Below are 7,161 nucleotides of genomic sequence, written 5' to 3'. Positions count from 1 at the left end.
GTAGTTTAAATTAAATTTTAACGATTTTTAAGTTTAAAAACATATATTAGAAAAATTATCCAATTCTAATTTACTCAATGAATAATCTCGTCTTTAAGTAGGTAGAGTTGTGGTATCAATATATACAAAAAGAGTTTTTTCAAATAGTCTATTATTATACTCTACATTATAAAGAAAAAGATGAAACTATTTTCAAGAATTCAAAGAAAAACTTTTTGTTTCTTAAGATGTGGCATAACTATCTAATCAAGTAATTATTCAATTTCTTAATTTACAAAAATAATTTAATAAATTAGAAGTTCTATTAACTTCCAATCATCCCATACATAGGTGTATCAAGCATACTGATATCTAGTATTGCATTGTGAAGCAGTCTGTATAGAAATAAAAATTACAAAAAGATTTCAGAATGAAACTTTTCATTCAAAACTTCACCCACATATTTTATAGATTTTTTTTATTTGTTTTCGCAATTTTTTATATTATTTTAGATCTCCAAATGCCTCTATTCTCCCAAACTACATTCTACCTAAAATTAATACTTTTTTAGGGTTTTCTCATCTGTGTGGTGTGTATAGGTGAAATGTTGATATTTAATTCATATTTACTTTCCTTAGTGAAAACACATTTTTGTTTATTGATTCAGTTTTTCTACTTGACACAACCAATTTAAGATGTTAAATAGTCATTTTAAACATATTATATTTTCAGAAAAACCTTCCAATTCCACATGATTTATGCAAAAGACAAAATCTGAACTACAGCAAAACTAAAACAAATACAAATACACATTATTTCAAAGAAACAAGCAACTGTCCTTAGCTTTCACTGACAGTCAATCCAAGACTAGAGTCTTGATACACATCGAAGTTCTCAAGGTCATTCTCACGAATGAAAATTAACTATGATTATCCAAAAGTTCCTAGATATTTTCCAATAAACAAACGCCGAGTCTGTGCTCGATGGACCCATTCTATTAGTAAAACCTGAGGTTTGATGAACCCACGTTTGCCCTAACTGAACGGAAGCGAAACCAAACAGATGGTGCAACACACAGGAGCAATGGCACTCTTCACAACCAATTGTGACAAATGTGTTCAGGAAAGGCCCTCACTACAATACAAATGAACTCCAGAGCATGACTCCTTTCGAGCAGTTCGTGATCAAATTCGAGTACAGCAAACAGGGAATTATTTCATGAAAAATCACTTGGGATTACGTCAACAGATGTGATCCAGAGTATCGCGTAAGCCCTACAATTTTCAGATACAATCGTAAGAAGGAGCATTACTTCCATGCCGAGGCAGTTAGTCCAAAAACGATTCCAATATATCTCATATGTCTCATAAAGAGAACACTGAAATCGCCAACCAGGTGAGGAAATCAGCATTTCTTTAACTAGAATCAGAAGACACATCTCATGCAACACAAAGATGTAAAGCGTCATGTTAGATGGCGCTGCACGTTGTCGATTTGTCTCTTACATGCAGACAGCTAACGCTCCACAATCTCACACAATTCTGAACTCATATCTGCGCAAATCTCACCCAATTCAGGCACATTATGTACCACAACCTATTTAGAAACCTGTAGCTCTACACGGCACTCTAAAGCGACGTGATAATACAACATTTTCTAGCCAACCCAAACGAAATCAGTGAAGACGACCATGTATTTAGTTAGAGTAGCGGAGACCAATCGAAAGAGATAAGAATAACCACCCACAATTCCACACGCTCTAATGTCGCAATTATGAAGCCCCTACCTCAAGGATATTGATAATCAGTATATACACCTAAGAGATTGTATAGAATAGAGCGAGAAGAGAGCGCAACAAGGGATTGAGGTCACTCAAACAGCTCCTTCAGAGAGGAATCAATCATATTACTCAATCTCACATGCGTGAACACAGTAGACACAGACGGGCGAACATAGTGGAAGTAAGCTACAAACCGTGTTTATTACACATTAAGCAGATACAGGAGTTCACGCACTAGTTTATCTAGGCGAAACGGTGATGTTGGCGCTCTTCTCCACCAACTTGCCGCTCCTCAGCTCGCCGATGGCAGCCACGGGCCACGTGAGACCCTTCGACATGATCCTGAGTGCGAGAGGCACGTCGATGATAATTTCCTTCTCGGTGGGCTTCTTGGAAGTCCTCACGTCAATCAAGTAGGCCCTGCCCACCCATCCAATCCATCCGGCAATGTACAAGAACACCAACCCGGGGTACACAAACTCGCCCAAATGAGCCTGGTCACCGTCCACAATCAAATGAGGGAGCCCATCAGTACCGCACAACAATCCCTCGTTGCCGTAAAACGCAAACCTCCTCTTCGTCTTCTCAATGGTCGCGTTCAAAGCCAACGCGGGTGCGCTGTCGGGCGCGTACAGCTTCAGCCTGCTCTCAAGCTTCTTAATCTCCTGCTTCTCCCTCTTGGCGAAGCCCTTGCTCTCCTTGCAAGGGGTCAGACCAGCAACATCGGCCTTGGCCTCAGGCACAACCATATCACTCCCGCCAACGAGAGCAGCCAGCGCCAACGCGGTAGCGAACTTCCCCGCGGCTTGCGCGACAGTGGTGGTTTCGTCGACGGATGATGCAGAGCAGGTCGTCCTGGCCTTGGAGTTCTTAACGAACGCGGAAGCACGGGAGCCAGAGATGGCGGTGCGGGAGCTGAGGTCGAGAGGGGCGACGAGGCCAGCAGGGGCGATGGCGGCTGCCATGGTGAAGGACGCCATTGTGCGGAAACTCTGCGTCACTCACTCACTGCAAACCCACTTCAACAAATGAAGACGAGGTGGGGAAGAAGAAGAATCGATGGGTTGCTGCATGAATTGGCAGGTGGGTTGGGGTGATGAAGCAGAGCGAGGATCCACCCAGCGAGGCTTGTGCGAGCCACAATCTTATCCAGAAAATCTGGTGCTGGGGCTGCGGCGAGCAGCGAAGGCCTATCGCCTCTGCTCGTCGCGCGCCCTTCCCCGCCTCGCAGTTGGCTCGCTGCTTGTGCCCGCTACCTTACCGCCTGCGCCGGTCATCCTGCTGATGTGGCGGTTGCGTTAGTGACACAAGTGAGAACCGCTTTTCCTCAGCTTGACCATGTAAATCTCGTCTTACTCAATTGTGGTTTTTCTTACATTGACATCAAATTAGTGAGGTGGTTTTTTATCATATAAATTGAGAGAATTGCTAACATTACACCTGCAATTGACATAGCGGCATTCCATGTGACCTCCTCATAAACAACTACCTAATAATATGCCTCTTTCTTTTGCACATTTTTTTCCTTTCTTCTCTTTAAAAAAAAAAAGTGGTGGTCAAGAGAGAGACATTGAATATTTTATGAAAAAATAGGTTGTGAAGTGTTTTTTTTTTAAATAAAATAATTTCTTCTAAAATTTTTAATTTAAAACTGTGTATTTATTTAATCTTATTCTAATTTGGTTGCCAAAAATTATAGATATATATATATATATATATATATATATATTTAGGATCAATATTAAGATAAAATATTAGACTGCAAAATGCGCCCTAAGCATAGAAGCATGCTTTTTAGTCATTTTAAGTTGAGTAGAGGTCACGTGGGATATAATAATATTAATTGGAGACATAATATTAATAATTTTCTAATTTTATTGGAATTGAGTTATAATATTGCTTGTATACTTCATGTTGGAGATTATAAATATAATGTTCTTAAAACATAAATAAATAAATATATGATAAATTAGAAATTTAAATTAATATTTTTTTAATTTTTTTAATTTTGTTTATGCATGTGTGTATGTGTTTTGAATTAGTACTAAATTTGATTTTGAATAAATTGTAAGGAACTCTTTGTTGATGTGATTTTACAATCATTGAAAGTAAGCTATGTTGTTGTATAGACAAGCATAAATTGCAGTAATTTCTATTTCAGAAATATGTACATATATATATATATATATATATATGTATAAAATAAGTTTTAAAAAATCAAGATATTTTTGTACATTTATATAAATATCATAGTGGTAATATTACATGCCAATTGTAAATACTACAAAAAATTGAATTTTAAGCTTTTAGTAAAAAATATCATATTGAAGAAACATATTTATATCAGATAAGTTCTGAAAGTTACTTAAGGTTCTTTATAAATTGATAAAAATATTTTAATATAAAAATCTAGTAATATTTATTTATGCCATTTAAAAATTTATTAATTTATCAATTTATTAAAATTTAAAATAATATTATTTATATTTTGAATTATTTTAAATTTTCAAATGAATTTTTATTTTTATCTTTCTAATTTATGTTTCAATACATGAATCAAAGACAAATAAAACTTAATATATTCTTTTGTCACTCAAAAAATATAGATATTTATTCAAAATTAATAAAATATTGAAATTGGAATGAATTCTATAAAATATAAAAAGATTAGAAAGTCTTAAAACTAGACTAAGGACTAGAAATGTGTTGACAAGAAAAAAGAAGACTTTTACTCTTCCATCTATATATATTATCTAACTAATAACTAAGTTGCAAAGTTCCATATGACCTCCACTATATTTCAAACTTGCAAAGTATTGTCACATACATATATGTTTATTTTGATAATTACCTAAATAATATGGATGATAGAAGTAGATTAAAGTATTTAATTTGAAAATATCTTACAGAGAAGTTTATTAGAAGCTTTATAAATAGGAATTTGACTTTATATGAGTTTCAAGTTGATTGATAGATTAGAAACTTGGTTAACAAATTAGCCACGTGTTGCATGTGTTGGTACCTTATAATACAAGCTAACTATATGGAATAAATATAAAAACTTGCCTTACGAGTTAAGACACATGTTAGAGGTCCTATAAAATATTACCATATAGCTCTTAATTAGATAGAATATATGGAGGCAAGAATGAAGCCTTCTTCACTATTGTCAATACCTTTCTAATCTTCTTATCTTTAGCAATAGCCATTCTAATTGAATAACATATAATCTTTTGAGTAATTTTTTAGTCTTTTTGAATGACACAAGAATATTTTAATCTTTTAGTTCTTTGAGATTTATGTCTTTGATAATTTTACAAAAATATTAATTCATTATTTTTATTTTTTTTAAAAGTAAATAAATTATTTCACTTCTATTATTATATTTTGAAGGTTACAAACTATCTACTCTTAAACTAACAATTTTATTTTTTAATATTGATTTATTTTCTTAAAAAAATAGACTATCTCTCTTTGTAGGAATTTTCATTTAATATTACAAGTCACAAATTACCTTTATCTAATTTGAATTTTAGATTTATTTGATTTGTTTATGAAAAATATATATATATATATATATATATATATCGATGCTACTCTTGGTAGAAGAAAGAATAGATTTGTAACTATTTCAGATCTTCACAAGTTTGTTAACACTCTTAAGATTGAAATCTCACATATTTTTAATATCAACCATAGAAGTAATATCTCAACATCTATGGAAGAAGTTAATAATGAAGTTCAAAAGCAACATTACTACAAAATAAAAAGCATGGTTTCTAAAAAATATAATATATTAGAAAATAATTTTTTTAGCTACAATAGTAATATAGTTGGACCAGAATCTTGTGCAACACTTAGTCAAGGTCTTAATCTCTTGCCAGATCCCTCACTTTGTTTTATGATAGAATTTTATTTAAGACCAAAATATCACAAAGTCTTTACTTATTTAGATTTAAGAGCCTCAACTTGTTTTATGGACAAAGACTTTGTTAAAAAAACAAGAAATATTCTTAGTCAAGAAAATCAAACTTGTACATGTAGAAGTAATAGATAGTTGTTTATTATCTTTTAAAAATGTCATCTATAAAATTATCCTTTTAAGAATAGCAATTAATGGTCATAATAGCTTAATAATATTTATTATTATTAAATCTTCTTTTAACATAGTTATTTTAGGATTATTGTGACTAAAAAAATATAATATTTAAATAGACTAAATTTCTTGTGACTTTGATTTTTTTATAGTTTGGCCTAAAATTCAAATAATTAAGTAAAAATCCATATATCTAATATAATCAAATTTTTATTGATAGGTGCAAGAGCTTTTATGCATGTTGCAAAAGAATGATCAACTTTTGTTATATGAGCCACACCTATTTTTGATGGAAAAAAGATTTTAAGTAGCATTCTAAACCAATACTAAGATTATTAAAATATTTTTGAGAAGAAGAATGCAAATATGATTTTACAGCATTGTTCCTATGATTATTCTATTGATCTTCAAGAGGGAGCTCAACTACCATTTGAACCAATCTATAGCTTATCACAAAACAAACTCACTGCATTCAAGAAATATATTGATAAGAATTTGGCTAAGAATTTCACATGCCATTCTAAATTTCTAGCCAAAGCTTTCATCTTATTCGTAAAGAAAAAAAAAAACAAATCTCTATGTATGTGTGTGGACTATCAAGGACTCAAGAAGATCACCATTAAGAATAGATATCATATATCATTGATTTCAAGGCTTTTTGATTAACTCAATCAAGCAAAGATCTATATTAAAATAAATCTACAAGAAACATATAACATGGTATGCATCAAAAAAAAGATATGAATGAAAAATTACATTTCAAACTAAATAAGGGTATTTTAAATATAATGTCATATTTTTTGGATTTACAAATAAACTAGTTTTTTTTAATATCTAATGAATAATATCTTTTATGAGTTTCTTGATGACTTTATTGTCTATTATCTAGAGAACATATTATTTTACTCTAAGAACATAAAAGAGTATGAACTTCATACTTGTTGTGTATTCCAAAAACTAAGAGACTTAGGATTATACTTTTAGATGGATAAATTTATATTTTACACTACTTAAATTGATTTGTTATGATACATCATTTTAAACAATAATTTTATGATAGATGCTAAGAAGTTTTAGACCATTATAAATTGGAAGATATCAAAAATAATCAGATATGTGTAATTTTTTTAAAAAATTATCAATTATTACTACATCTTCATCAAATTCTTTTTTAAATTATAGTTCTTCTTATATGTTTGATTTATAAAAATAAACTTGAGTGGAATAAAGAAACTAGAATATGTTTTAAAGCCTTGAAGTCAATATTTATTTTTGTACCAATCTTATATTGTGTCAATTTTTTTAA

At 31.5% G+C, this 7,161-nt stretch overlaps 1 non-coding gene and 1 pseudogene across 2 annotated transcripts; both read right to left on the bottom strand.

Annotated features, from left to right (window-relative positions):
* Positions 1 to 770: 770 nt before the first annotated feature.
* On the bottom strand, positions 771 to 1,618 carry LOC112295343 (uncharacterized). The gene is made up of 2 exons (XR_002973634.3): positions 1,485 to 1,618; positions 771 to 1,253 (listed from the first exon to the last, which is right to left on the bottom strand). It is a non-coding gene; the product is annotated as an uncharacterized LOC112295343 (transcript).
* A 317-nt stretch (positions 1,619 to 1,935) lies between these two features.
* Positions 1,936 to 2,818, bottom strand: LOC149987451 (photosystem I reaction center subunit III pseudogene; annotated as a pseudogene). The gene has a single exon (XR_016498365.1). The product of XR_016498365.1 is annotated as a photosystem I reaction center subunit III pseudogene (transcript).
* Positions 2,819 to 7,161: the final 4,343 nt, after the last annotated feature.

Source organism: Physcomitrium patens, chromosome 18 (genome assembly GCF_059467195.1).
Source record: "Physcomitrium patens ecotype Gransden chromosome 18, ASM5946719v1, whole genome shotgun sequence".
NCBI lineage: Eukaryota > Viridiplantae > Streptophyta > Bryopsida > Funariales > Funariaceae > Physcomitrium > Physcomitrium patens.
This window is presented reverse-complemented; position numbering and strand designations above follow the sequence as displayed.